At 43.3% G+C, this 14,415-nt stretch overlaps 1 long non-coding RNA gene across 1 annotated transcript in view; it reads left to right on the forward strand.

Moving 5' to 3' along the window:
- The first annotated feature begins 7,540 nt into the window (after positions 1-7,540).
- Positions 7,541-14,415, forward strand: part of LOC139755285 (uncharacterized) — a 531,556-nt gene continuing 524,681 nt past the window's right edge. The window contains exon 1 of the long non-coding RNA XR_011714064.1: positions 7,541-8,110. This is a non-coding gene — a long non-coding RNA (uncharacterized lncRNA). The remainder of the gene's footprint in view (positions 8,111-14,415) is intronic.

The following is a 14,415-nucleotide window of genomic DNA, read 5'->3' on the forward strand; positions in this document are numbered from 1 at the left end:
CTGAACACCCCATGTATACCAATTATTCCCTCAACTGCCACATTACTCACCTTTGCATTCAAATCACCCATCACCATAACCCGGTCTCGTGCATCAAAACCACTAACACACTCATTCAGCTGCTCCCAAAACACTTGCCTCTCTTGATCTTTCTTCTCATGCCCAGGTGCATATGCACCAATAATCACCCACCTCTCTCCATCAACTTTCAGTTTTACCCATATTAATCGAGAATTTTACTTTCTTACACTCTATCACATACTCCCACATCTCCTGTTTCAGGAGTATTGCTACTCCTTCCCTTGCTCTTGTCCTCTCACTAACCCCTGACTTTACTCCCCAGACATTCCCAAACCACTCTTCCCCTTTACCCTTGAGCTTCGTTTCACTCAGAGCCAAAACATCCAGGTTCCTTTCCTCAAACATACTACCTATCTCTCCTTTTTTCACATCTTTGTTACATCCACACACATTTAGGCACCCCACTCTGAGCCTTCGAGGAGGATGAGCACTCCCCGCGTGACTCCTTCTTCTGTTTCCCATTTTAGAAAGGTAATACAAGGAGGGGAGGATTTCCGGCCCCCCGCTCACGTCCCCTCTAGTCGCTTTCTACGACACGCGAGGAATACGTGGGAAGTATTCTTTCACCCCTATCCCCAGGGATAATATACATATATATACACATATACACATACACGCACATACACATACATACGCACATATACACACACACACACATACATATATATACATATGAAAAATGTAAGAAACAGTTTAGAAAACTATATATATATATATATATATATATATATATATATATATATATATATATATATATATATATATATATATATATATATATATATATATATATATATATATATATATATTTTTTTTTTTTTTTTTTTTTTTCATATGTAATTGCTTTTTCCAACTTTGTATAGGAAACATCAGGAACGTGATAATACTGGCCTCACTTACACATCTCCACTCTCCAGCTGTCAAGTATGATTTACTGGGGCCAGCACTTACCATCCACAACCATGTCTTTTAGATTGCTTCATATGCTCTGGATCGGTCCATTGCCATCTTGTTGATCCTGTATTTCACATGAGTCCAGTTCATTCTATCCTATGCATGCCCTTCATTTTCCTGAGTGTTTGGGCCCCAGTACCCCAGGGCCTCCTTCGGTCATTCCTTTCATCTCCTTCTAGGTCTCCCTATTCCCATTTGTTTCATCTACTTTTAATATTAAGATCCTCTTAGTCAGTCTTTCTTTGCTCATCTTTGTTATATATATATATATATATATATATATATATATATATATATATATATATATATATATATATATATATATATATATATATATATATATATATATATGCTTAATATATTCCCTGGGGATAGGGGAGAAAGAATACTTCCCACGTATTCCCTGCGTGTCGTAGAAGGCGACTAAAAGGGAAGGGAGCGGGTGGCTGGAAATCCTCCCCTCTCGTTTTTTTTTTTTTTTTAATTTTCCAAAAGATGGAACAGAGAAGAGGGCCAGGTGAGGATATTCCCTCAAAGGCCCAGTCCTCTGTTCTTAACGCTACCTCGCTATCGCGGGAAATAGCGAGTAGTATGAAAAAAAAAAAAAAAAAAATATATATATATATATATATATATATATATATATATATATATATATATATATATATATATATATATATATATATATATATATATATATAGAAAGGGTAGTGAGTGGTTGGATGAAGAAGTAAGATTATTAGTGAAAGAGAAGAGAGAGGCATTTGGACGATTTTTGCAGGGAAAAAATGAAATTGAGTGGGAGATGTATAAAAGAAAGAGACAGGAGGTCAAGAGAAAGGTGCAAGAGGTGAAAAAGAGGGCAAATGAGAGTTGGGGTGAGAGAGCATCATTAAATTTTAGGGAGAATATAAAGATGTTCATTCTCTCCATGTGCCAAACCCCCAAACCATTTCAAAACACCCTCTTCTGCTCTCTCAACCACGCTCTTTTTATTTCCACACATCTCTCTTACCCTTACGTTACTTACTCGATCAAACCACCTCACACCACATATTGTCCTCAAACATCTCATTTCCAGCACATCCATCCTCCTGTGCACAACTCTATCCATAGCCCACGCCTCGCAACCATACAACATTGTTGGAACCACTATTCCTTCAAACATAACCAAATATATATATATATATTTGGCATTTCCCACGTTAGTGAGATAGTGTTAAGAACAGAGGACTGATCCTAAGAGGGATTATCCTCACTTGGCTCCCTTCTCTGTTCCTTCATTTGGAAAAGTTAAAACGAGAGGGGAGGATTTCCAGGCCCCCCGCTCCCTCCCCTTTTAGTCGCCTTCTACGACATGCAGGGAATACGTGAGAAGTATTCTTTCTCCTCTATCCCTTTTTTATCCCACGGAAATGACAATAGTTGTAATTTCATTCGGTCAACGAGCAGTATTTTGACTTTTAGCTTCAGAAGCGGCCATTCAGGTAAATGCAGCATTTACTAGCGAACTGCCGCTACTGATATCAAAGTCAGAAGATTGCTCGTTGTCGAAATAAATGTATTGATTATGATATCATCTGACGAAGTTTTCATTTCATGTGGAAAATGTCTGAATGAAATGCAGAAATCGAAGAGCCCCATCGACTCGGCGATATAGGTCGAGAAAACTTCATTAATCCGATCTGTATCTTCTCCTTGTGTAAGAATTTCTGCGCACAAATGATGATCTTTCAGCCAATATAACGAGGCAGTTTGTTGCTTCCTTGACCAATGTGACTGGCTACTATGTGTGTGTGTGTGTGTGTGTGTGTGTGTGTGTGTGTGTGTGTGCACGGGCTCTGCACTGTGACTGGTGCTCAGTTGGATGTGTTAGGTTGGGCTGTGTGGTGTGAGCGCCACTTGCAGTGTGATTATCAGCCCACAAGATGTTGCAGGGTACCACAGCCACAGTCAGTTCCCGGTAAAGATGCTTTGCAGTAGAGGACATGTTATGGTTAAAGGGTTTTCCCTCAGTGTAGTCGATGTCATGGAAACTTACCTGAAATACACAATACACTCATATGTGTGTGTCTCATGTATTTCACTGATGTTATGAACGTATAGACAGGATACGAACTTCTGAATTCAAATCTTAGAACGAAAAAACAAATCACGTTGTACAATTTCCCAAATTTTAGATTACCTTTTCAGCAGAGTTAGATTAAGCTAAATCATATCTTTATAATTAAAAAAAAAACTATTGATTTTTATACAGAAGGTTAGCAATATTTGTATAGCGTTTGAATACCAACGTATTTTCTTTAAACTAGTTAGAAATGTTGGGTCTGACTGAAAAGTATAATTCAAGCACTTCCCACGTGCAATCCTTCCGCAGAAAATAACACGCATAAAACACTACATCTGCTACGGGCCACCACAACCACAGCAACCCCAGACGCAACACTGAGGAGAGTACGTGGGAGGAGAGTACGTGGGAAGGACAAATAACAGGAGACCTACTGGTCCAGGTGAGGTCGTCTGTATAGTTCCACCCATCTCCCTCTCCGGCTCACCTGCCGGGAAAAGGATGAAACAAAATCAATCATTGTAGACGGAAGATATTGCTATAAACATTCTAAGGGCCTTGCCGTGGGTAGGTTGGGGGGGGGGGGGGTCCGGAGAGGTGAGGAGAGTACAGAAGGGGTGGGCTTGGGGGGGTGGGGGGGCGGAGGGGGGGGGCAGTGGAAGGGATGGCTTCGTGGGGGTCGGTGGTCTTTGAAGGATATGGTCGTACATCGGGTGGGTGGGTGGGTGAGGGTGGGGCGTCGTCTGAGCAGGGTAGGGCTATGCGAAGGATGGGGCGGCTCGGGAGATGGGAGGGCATTTCTAGGCGTGGATGTCGGGGAAAGTAAGGCCAAGCAGGGGTTAGGGGTGTCTTAGCAGGGGAGGGCCCTTCTCGGAAGAAGAGGGCCGTGCTGCGGGTGGGGTTTGGATGGGGGCCTCATACTGGCAACACCACAAGCAGGCACCGCTCATCTGGTAACACTAACAGCAGACATTCGTCATACTGACAACACTGCCAGAAGACACCCCTCATACTGGTAACACTACCAGCAGACACCCCTCATACTGGCAACACCACCAGCAGGTACTTCTCATCTGGGGATGTTAACAGCAGACAGTCTTCATCTGGTAGCCCTAACAGCAGACACACCTCACACTGGCAGCATTACCAGCAGACATCCCTCATAATGGAACTACTGCCAGCTGACACCCTTTATACTGGCAACACTACCAGCAGACACCCATCATACTGGTAACTATGCCTACACAGACTACTCCTACTAGCAACAGTACAAGCACACACGCCTGATAATGGCAACACTACCAGCAGACACCCCTCATACTGGTAACACTACCAGCAGACACCTCTCATACTGGCAACACTATCAGCAAACACCCATCATACTGGTAACTCTATCAGCAGATACCCTTCATACCGGCAAGACTATCAGCAGACACTCCTCATACTGGTAACACTATCAGCAAACAATCCTCATACTGGCAACACTGTCAGCAGACACCCTTCTTATTGGCAACACTATCAGCAGACACCCTTCATACTGGCAACACTATCAGCAGACACCCTTCATACTGGCAACACTATCAGTAGACACCCTTCATTCTGGCAAATATCTCAGCAGACACCCTTCATATTTGCAATTATATCAACAGACACCCTTTATACTAGCAACATTATCAGCAGACACCCTTCATACTGGCAACACTATCAGCAGACACCATTCATACTGGCACCACTATCAGCAGACACCATTCATACTGGCACCACTATCAGCAGACACCATTCATACTGGCACCACTATCAGCAGACACCCCTCATATTTTTAACACTATCAGCAGACACCCCTCATATTTTTAACACTATCAGCAGATGCCACTCATACTGGCAACACTATCAGTGGACTCTTCTCATACTGGCAACACTATCAGCAAACACCCATCATACTGGTAACTCTATCAGCAGATATCCCTCATGTTGGCAACACTATCATCAGACAGCCTTAATATTGGCAACACTATCAGTAAACACCCCTCATGCTGGTAACACTATCAGCAGACACTCCTTCATACTGGCAACACTGTCAGCAGACACCCTTCATAATGGCAACACTATCAACAGACACCATCCATACTGGCAACACTCTCAGCAGACACCCTTCATAATGGCAACACTATCAGCAGACGCCCTTCATACTGGCAACACTATCACATAACCATTCATACTGGCAATACTATCAGCAGACACCCCTCATACTGGCAACACTATTAGCAGACACTCCTCTTACTGGCAACACTATCAGCAGACACCCTTCAAAATGGCAACACTATCACATAACATTATTACTGGCAACACTATCAGCAGACACTCCTCATACTGGCAACACTATCAGCAGACACTCCTCATACTGGCAACACTATCAGCAGACACCCTTCAAAATGGCAACACTATCACATAACATTATTACTGGCAATACTATCAGCAGACACCCCTCATACTGGCAACACTATCAGCAGACACCCCTCATACTGGCAACACTATCAGCAGACACCCCTCATACTGGCAACACTATCAGCAGACACCCCTCATACTGGCAACACTATCAGCAGACACCCTTCAAAATGGCAACACTATCACATAACATTATTACTGGCAATACTATCAGCAGACACCCCTCATACTGGCAACACTATCAGCAGACACCCTTCAAAATGGCAACACTATCACAGACACCCCTCATACTGGCAACACTATCAGCAGACACCCCTCATACTGGCAACACTATCAGCAGACACCCTCATAATGGCAACACTATCAGCAGACACCCCTCATACTGGCAACACTATCAGCAGACACCATTCATACTGGCAACACTATCAGCAGACACCCTTCATAATGGCAACACTATCACATAACCATTCATACTGGCAATACTATCAGCAGACACCCCTCATACTGGCAACACTATCAGCAGACACCCCTCTTACTGGCAACACTATCAGCAGACACCCTTCATACTGGCAACACTATCAGCAGACACCTTCATACTGGCAACACTCTCAGCAGACACCCTCGGTGTGTGGGTAAGTACGTGCATGTGCCATCCTGAGCACGTGGTGAGGCAGTGTGGTACACACGGGCGCCGGGCGGGCGGGCGGGCGAGCGAGCGGGTGTGTCGGGTTGATGTCAGTGGCACGTGCACCACAGGTACTGGTGGGTGGGTCGGCCTACTGGCGGCTCCTCGATGGTTCACCACTAACCTACGTGGTGCTGGGGGTGAGGGCGAGGTCATGTGGCAGCAACAGCCGGGGAAGGAGGCCGGCAGAGGGTGAGGTGGAGCGGAGACAGACTGACTCACTCGTGGATACGAGAACCTCGAACATCCTGGCAACAAGGAAGGTTTGGTCCTCCTCCATGGGACAGCCTGACCCAGCCAGGCACGTGTCGGACTCACTCGAGGGCGAATGGCAGAGCCGAGTGAGCGTACCGTGTAGCAAGGATGACCTCATGATCTACAGGCGTACACGTGCAGGGATGACCTCATGATCTACAGGCGTACACGTGCAGGGATGACCTCATGATCTACAGGCGTACACGTGCAGGGATGACCTCATGATCTACAGGCGTACACGTGCAGGGATGACCTCATGATCTACAGGCGTACACGTGCAGGGATGACCTCATGATCTACAGGCGTACACGTGCAGGGATGACCTCATGATCTACAGGCGTACACGTGCAGGGATGACCTCATGATCTACAGGCGTACACGTGCAGGGATGACCTCATGATCTACAGGCGTACACGTGCAGGGATGACCTCATGATCTACAGGCGTACACGTGCAGGGATGACCTCATGATCTACAGGCGTACACGTGCAGGGATGACCTCATGATCTACAGGCGTACACGTGCAGGGATGACCTCATGATCTACAGGCGTACACGTGCAGGGATGACCTCATGATCTACGGGCGGACGCGTCATGACGGTAATGGTCTGTTTACGTTACGGTCATCCTTGGCCTGGACCATGTGCCAACGCTCTCTTATTGAGTCATAAAAGTGATTACCGTCATTAGTTTGTCTTACGTCGTAATTGTTGTTGTAGTAATTGGTACAATCACCATGAGGAACGGTTCGTGTACCATGTATGTTGCATATACCATTAACAAACTACCATTAACTGGTTATGATACAGGGTTGTTAGCGAGTGTAGGGGGTGGAGGCTCGCCCCGTGCAATACCCGAGGTTGCCAACACGTAGACGGCCAGGCCAGTAATGGCGCTGCTGGCCAGTATCAGACAGACGCCATCACTACCCAAAATAAAACCCCTTACCTAGGTTTTGGAGTTTCGATTTGACACCGGCAGAGTGCAAGGGGAGTTAGGTTAGGCACTGGGGCGCCCTCTAGGCTGGCTCAGTGTCGCCGCTGCCTCCGTGAGGACAGCACCACGCCGGCCGCCCGTCCCGCCACCCGCCACATATACCACAACACAACTCACCGCCGGAGATGTACCCGCTCACCTGCCGTGACCCAGTGCGTGCACACTCGCCCCAGGATGTCATGTGACACCTCTAATGGTGGTGTTTTGTTTAATTATTCAGAAAGATAGTAAGAACAGAGTGATTATGTATTAATGTTACGTGTATGGACAAGACAGTGTGTACTGAGCAATTAAGCAGTTCTGTCGATTTTCCGTATTGTGACCGAATTACGTGGTTGTAACAAGATAATAGGTAAATGTGGAAAACCATAGTGAAATATAAGTAATGATGATAAGTGACGTGTGTTAGTGAACCAAATCATCGAACATCAAGAACTTGAATGAACTCACAAAATTTTGTTTACAAGTGTATAATAGGATAACAGTGTTTAGTGACACGGTGACGGAGAGGGTAGATATGTCTGGCGTCTTTGTCTGGTGGTGCACGCTGCATGACTAGAGACTGGTCGCTGCCCCCGACCACCGACATGTCCAGGAGAAAACAGGCCAAGCCCCGGGCTCTCAAACGTGAGTAGACCTGTTGTGTGCTCACCTGCCCTTGTCTACCTCTGTTGTATACTCACCTCCCCTTATCTACCTACGTTGTGTTCTTGCCTACCCTTGTCTACCTCTATTGTGTGCTCACCTGCTCTTGTCTACGTCTGTTCTGTGCTCTCCTGCTCTTGTCTACCTCTGTTGTATGCTCACCTGCCCTTGTCTACCTCCATAGTGAGCTCGTCCGCCCTTCTATATCTCTTGTGTGCTCACCTTTCCTTGTCTACGTCTGTTGTGTGCTCACCTGCTATTGTTAACTTCTTTTGGGTGCTCACCTGTCCTCTGTTATGTGCTTACCTGCCATTATCTACTTTTTGTCTATTCATTTACCTTTATCTACCTCTTGTGTGGCCACCTGACCTTGTCTACCTCCGTAGTGTGGTCACCTACCCTTGTCTACCTCTGTTGTGTGCTCACCTGCCATTGTTTACCTTTATGTTTACCGGCCCTTATCTACCTCAGGTGTGCTTTTTCCCTTATCTGCCTCTGTTGTGTTCTCACCTGCCCATGTCTACCTCCTCTGCGCTCTTTTGCTTTTGTCAACCTCCGTTATGGGCTAGCTGCCCTTCTCTACCTCTGTTGTGAATTCATCTGCCCTTGTCTTCCTCTGTTGTGTATTCATTTGCCTTTGTCTACTTCTGTTGTGCATTCTTCTGCCTTCATTTACATCTGTTTGTGTTGAACTACCCCTGTCTACCTCTAACGTGTGCTCATCTACCCCTGTCTACATCTACCATGTGCTCACCTGCCCTGATCTAACTCTTTTGTGTGCTCTTCTTGCCCTGTCAACCTCGTTGTCCGCTTTCCTGCCCTTGTCTACCTCTGGTGTGTGTTCATCCGTCCTTGTCTACCTTTTGTGTGCTCCTCTGCCCTTGCCTGCCTCTATTGTAAGTTCTCCTACCCTCGTCTTCTTCTGTTATGTGCTCACTTGTCCTTGTCTACATTTGTTTATTTGTTTTATTGCCCTTGTCTGCCTCTGTAATTTGCTCCTTTGCCCTTGTCTACCTTTGTTATGTGCTCTCCTATCTTTGACTGTCTCAGTTATGTACTCAACTTCGCTTGTCTACCACTGTTGTGGTCTCTTCTGTCCATACCTATCTCTGTGTGCTCACCTGCCCTTGCCTCCTCCTTCTGTTTTTTCACCTTCCCTTGTCTACCTCTGTTGGGTGCTCACGTGCATTTGTCTACCACTGTTGTCACTTGATTTTGTTTACCTCCATTATATGCTCAACGAAACTTGTTCCTTTGTTGTGTTCACCTGCCCTTCCCTACCTCTGTAATGTGCTCACATGCCCTTGTCTACTTCTGTTGTGTGCTCATCTGCCCTTGCGTTCGTCTGTTGTGTGTTCATCCGCCATTAGCTACTTCTATTATGGGCTCACCTGCCCTTGTCTACCTCTGATGTGTGCTCATGTGCTGGTGTCTACCTCTGTTCTGTTATGAACTCATTTTATTTACTTCTGTTTTGTGCTCAACGACGCTTGTTTACCTTTGCTGTATGTTCATCTGCCCCATATTTACGTCTGTTGTGTGCTCGCTTGCCCTTTTGCTTTACTGCTGTTGTCAACCTCTGTCGTGTGCTTTCCTGCCCTTGTCTACCTCAGTTGTGTGTCATCTGTCCTTGTCTACCTCTTTTATGGGTTGATCTGCCCTTGTCGATATCTGTTGTCTGCTCACTTACCTTTTTCTACCTCTGTAATGTGCTCTTCTGACCTTGTCGACATCTGTTGTGTGCTTTTCTGCCGTTGTTTACTTCTGTCGTGTGCTCCCCTGCCCATTTCTACCTCTGTTATGTGTTCATATGACCTTGTTTACCTATTTTGTCTGCTCTCCTGGCTTTCTCTACCTTAGTTATGTGCTCAACAGCCTTTGTAAACCTCTGTTGTGTGATGTTCTACTTTTGTCTACCACTGTTGTGTGCTCAACGTGCCCTTGTCGATTTGTGTAATCATTTGATTTTTCTTACCTGTTTGATATGCTCGACGACGCTTGTTTACCTTTGCTGTGCGCTTTCCTGCCCATGTCTATCTCTTTTGTGTGCTCTCCTGCCCTTGTCTACCTCAGTTGTGTGCTCAGCTGCCTTGTCTACCTTTGTCTAGCTCTTTTGTGCCCATATTTATCTCTGCTGTTTGCTGACATGCTCTTGTCTACCTGTGCTGTGTGTTTACTTGTCTTTGCCTACCCCTGGTGTGTTTACCTGTCCTTGTCAACCTCTAATTTTTTCACCCTGCATTGTCTAAATCTGTTGTGTGCTCACCTTTCCTTGTCAACCTATGTTGTTTGCTCACCTGCTCTTGTCTACCTCTGTCGTTTGCTAAACTTCCCGTGTCTACCTCTGTTGTGTATTTACCTGATACTGTCTACCTCTTTTGTGTGCTCTCCTGCCCTTGTCCACCCCTGTTGTGTGTTCACCTGCCCCTATTTACCTTTGTCTATTTTTGTTTGATGTTTGACGGCCCTTGGCTGTCCATGTTTTGTCCTCACCGGGAGTTATCTACTTTTGTTGTATGATCACAACTTCTTGTCTACTTCTGTTGCCCTCGTATTACACAATATACACATGGCTGTGGATAGCAGTCTCATATATATATATATATATATATATATATATATATATATATATATATATATATATATATATATATATTTATATATATGTAACTTAATGTTATTGTGAATATGGTATTAATTGATATTATTATTATCATCATACATATGATTATTATCATCGTCTTGATTCTGATATGAAACTTGAGATAAAACTGGTTGGTTGATTGGTCGGGTTGTCGACAGCTGCTTCGGTCATTCAGGTCGACACTATGAAGCTTCGTCCACCAGTCGAGATATCTTGAGCACCTCCTCCTCCACGATGCTTGCCAGACGAGGTACCTACACACTCAGTATGTATGAGGCTCGTACACAGAACTAGACTGAGTCGGTTAACTGTAACAATCCGGATTTTTCCTGGACCTGGACGTTGCCAGTGTATACAACTGTAGACGTGGGCGAGTTTGGCAAAAATGTTGCACTTATTTATTGACCGTTCATACACGTCAATATGGGAGACGGTGGGTGGATGTCTAGGTTGCTTAAGTGCTGCCAGAATAAGTTCCATAATTTTGCATATTGTAGATGATACGAGAGAGTGATCAACTCGTATGGAAGGAACTCGTTTCAGAGAGTCGCTTGTGGCGTCGCTCGTTTGGTTGTTTGCTTCTGACGTACCGACCAACCAGATGGTAATATTATATCACTTTGGCGTCATAGTCTTTACTGTTGTTATTTCTTGTCGTACTGATGATGAGGTAATGATGTTAATGACGTAAATCACATGACTTTGATTATTATTAGATTCTTCAATTATCATAACAATACGATTATTATCAGTTGGAAATTTACTGATAGTTTCTGTCACAGTAATAGCATGATTAGTTGTATGAATAATACAACTGTTGTTTCTTGCGTTATTAGTTTTAGTTTTACATTGCTGCTGCTGCTGCTGCAGGGGAGAATGCTGATCATTACCACAGTAATGATGCTGGTGTGTCACACTTACCACATATAATCATTGCTAGAGTACCTGTCATACTGAGATTTTTGGTTTGGTTATTGATTTGTTTTTCTTTATTTTCATCTGTTCATTAGCTACAAGGGATGTAACTTAGGCTGGGTCATGTAAAATATTGGATTTATCATCATATATATATATATATATATATATATATATATATATATATATATATATATACATATATATATATATATATATATATATATATATATATATATATATATATATATATATATACTTACCTCCTGCACTAGGAGTCCCTTCTATCTTCATGAGGCTCCTGCAGTACTCAGGAAGCTGGCCTCGTCCACCAGTTGGGTCATATGTGCAGCGAGTGTTTGTTGTCTTCATTATAGTAGTTACATCGTGAGCATGAGGGACTTTGGGATATGATGAAGCGGTGTTTGTACAGTTGTAGTGACGTCCAGATATATATATATATATATATATATATATATATATATATATATATATATATATATATATATATATATATTCCTATGAGTCCACGGGGAAAATGAAATGCGATAAGTTATCGTGTTTCAGTTTCCCCGTGGACTAATGGCAATATACTTGATCACGCGCAAAATTGTGATCCTTTCCAATATATATATATATATATATATATATATATATATATATATATATATATATATATATATATATATATATATATATATATGTATATATATATATATATATATATATATATATATATATATATATATATATATATATATATATATATATATGCATATATACACACGCTACACACTAACCTCACACTACATATCGTACATGGATTGAACCAACCACAATTCCCCTCCCGCACAGTACTAATGGCACTAGACATCAGGAAAGCATATTCAACATTGTCCCCTCGAAACGTCCTTACACGACAGATACTTGACACCATCCTCCTCTACAATGATTAAAAGTAATTAGCCAGTTCCTTCACCGTCCGATATTCTAGAGTTACTCACAATAGTATTATCTCTAAAACAAACTCTATAATGAAGTTCCCAAAGGAGGAGCTCTTTCTCCGATTCTCTTCTGTCTTATCCTACCCAACTTCCCATTGTCTCAAGCAAACCTCAATATGAAGGTCCTCTCCTATGCAGACGACCTCCCACTCACTTCACAACACCGATAGATTTACATCATTGGACAATGGCTCACCAAGAACAAAATGTCTGCATCTCTAAAGAAGTCTTCAGTCACTCTCTTAACCCCTTACAGGAACAAATGCAATTCACATCCTCCAGTCACCTGGAATGGATAGTTTCTCCAACTGAACAAAACACCGACCAATACACATGACATTCACTCCCCACACCAACATCATCAACACAAAAGCAACACACAAACTAAATATTCTCAGAACACTAACTGACACCAGATCAGGACGAGGAAAAGAATACCTCAACGCTCCTGTAACAGCCAGTTTATCCGCTCGACTTTCAACTTTGCCTCTCATAACAGACCACAAAGGTGCAGACCATACCGAATAGTGCACTGAGAACAATCACTGGCTACATAGCGACCACAGACACTCGACACCTTCACAATAAAACAAAGATCCCCTCAATACAGTCCCACCTCATCATGCTAGGCAATCACGTCTATGCAACAGCACCAGACCCCTCCCACCCACCCAAACCATTCTATAACTAACCACCCACCTTGATCTGAAGATACGATGTTTACCCCTGGCTCACACTAGGAACCTCTGTCCATAGATCCCTCCCCCTCCACTCACAACCAATAAAACACTGACAAAACATATACACACTGAAATAACCCAAGCAATGAGTATTCTACCTCCCAACTCAGTCTTAAAACTTAACCCACCAGACCCATCAGAAACTACAATTCCCGGACAAACGTGAATCACACACTCCCATCTCCGATCTGGACGTCACTACAACTGTACAAACACCGCTTCATCATATCCCAAAGTCCCTCATGCTCACGATGTAACTACTATAATGAAGACAACAAACACTCGCTGCACATATGACCCAACTGGTGGACGAGGCCAGCTTCCTGAGTACTGCAGGAGCCTCATAAAGATAGAAGGGACTCCCAGTGCAGGAGGTAAGTATATATATATATATATATATATATATATATATATATATATATATATATATGGGAGCGGGGGGCTGGAAATCCTCCCCTCTCTTTTTTTTTTTTTCCAAAGGAAGGAACAGAGAAGGGGACTGGATGAGGATGTTTCCTCAGAGGCCCAGTCCTCTGTTCTTAACGCTACTTCGCTGACGCGGGAAATGGCGAATAGTATGAAAGAAAGAAAGAAAAGATATATATATATATATATATATATATATATATATATATATATATTTTTTTTTTTTTTTTATACATATTTGCCATTTCCCGCATTGGCGAGGTAGCGTTAAGAACAGAGGACTAAGCTTTTGAGGGAATATCCTCACTTGGCCCCCTTCTCTGCTCCTTTTCTTTGGGAAAGTAAAAAACGAGAGGGGAGGATTTCCAGCCCCCCGCTCCCTCCCCTTTTAGTCGCCTTCTACGACACGCAGGGAATACGTGGGAAGTATTCTTTCTCCCCTATCCCCAGGGATAATATATATATATATATATATATATATATATATATATATATATATATATATATATATATATATATATATATACTGTATATTATAAACCTTGGACAACGATAAAG

This window comes from Panulirus ornatus, chromosome 19 (assembly GCF_036320965.1).
Source record: "Panulirus ornatus isolate Po-2019 chromosome 19, ASM3632096v1, whole genome shotgun sequence".
Lineage (NCBI taxonomy): Eukaryota > Metazoa > Arthropoda > Malacostraca > Decapoda > Palinuridae > Panulirus > Panulirus ornatus.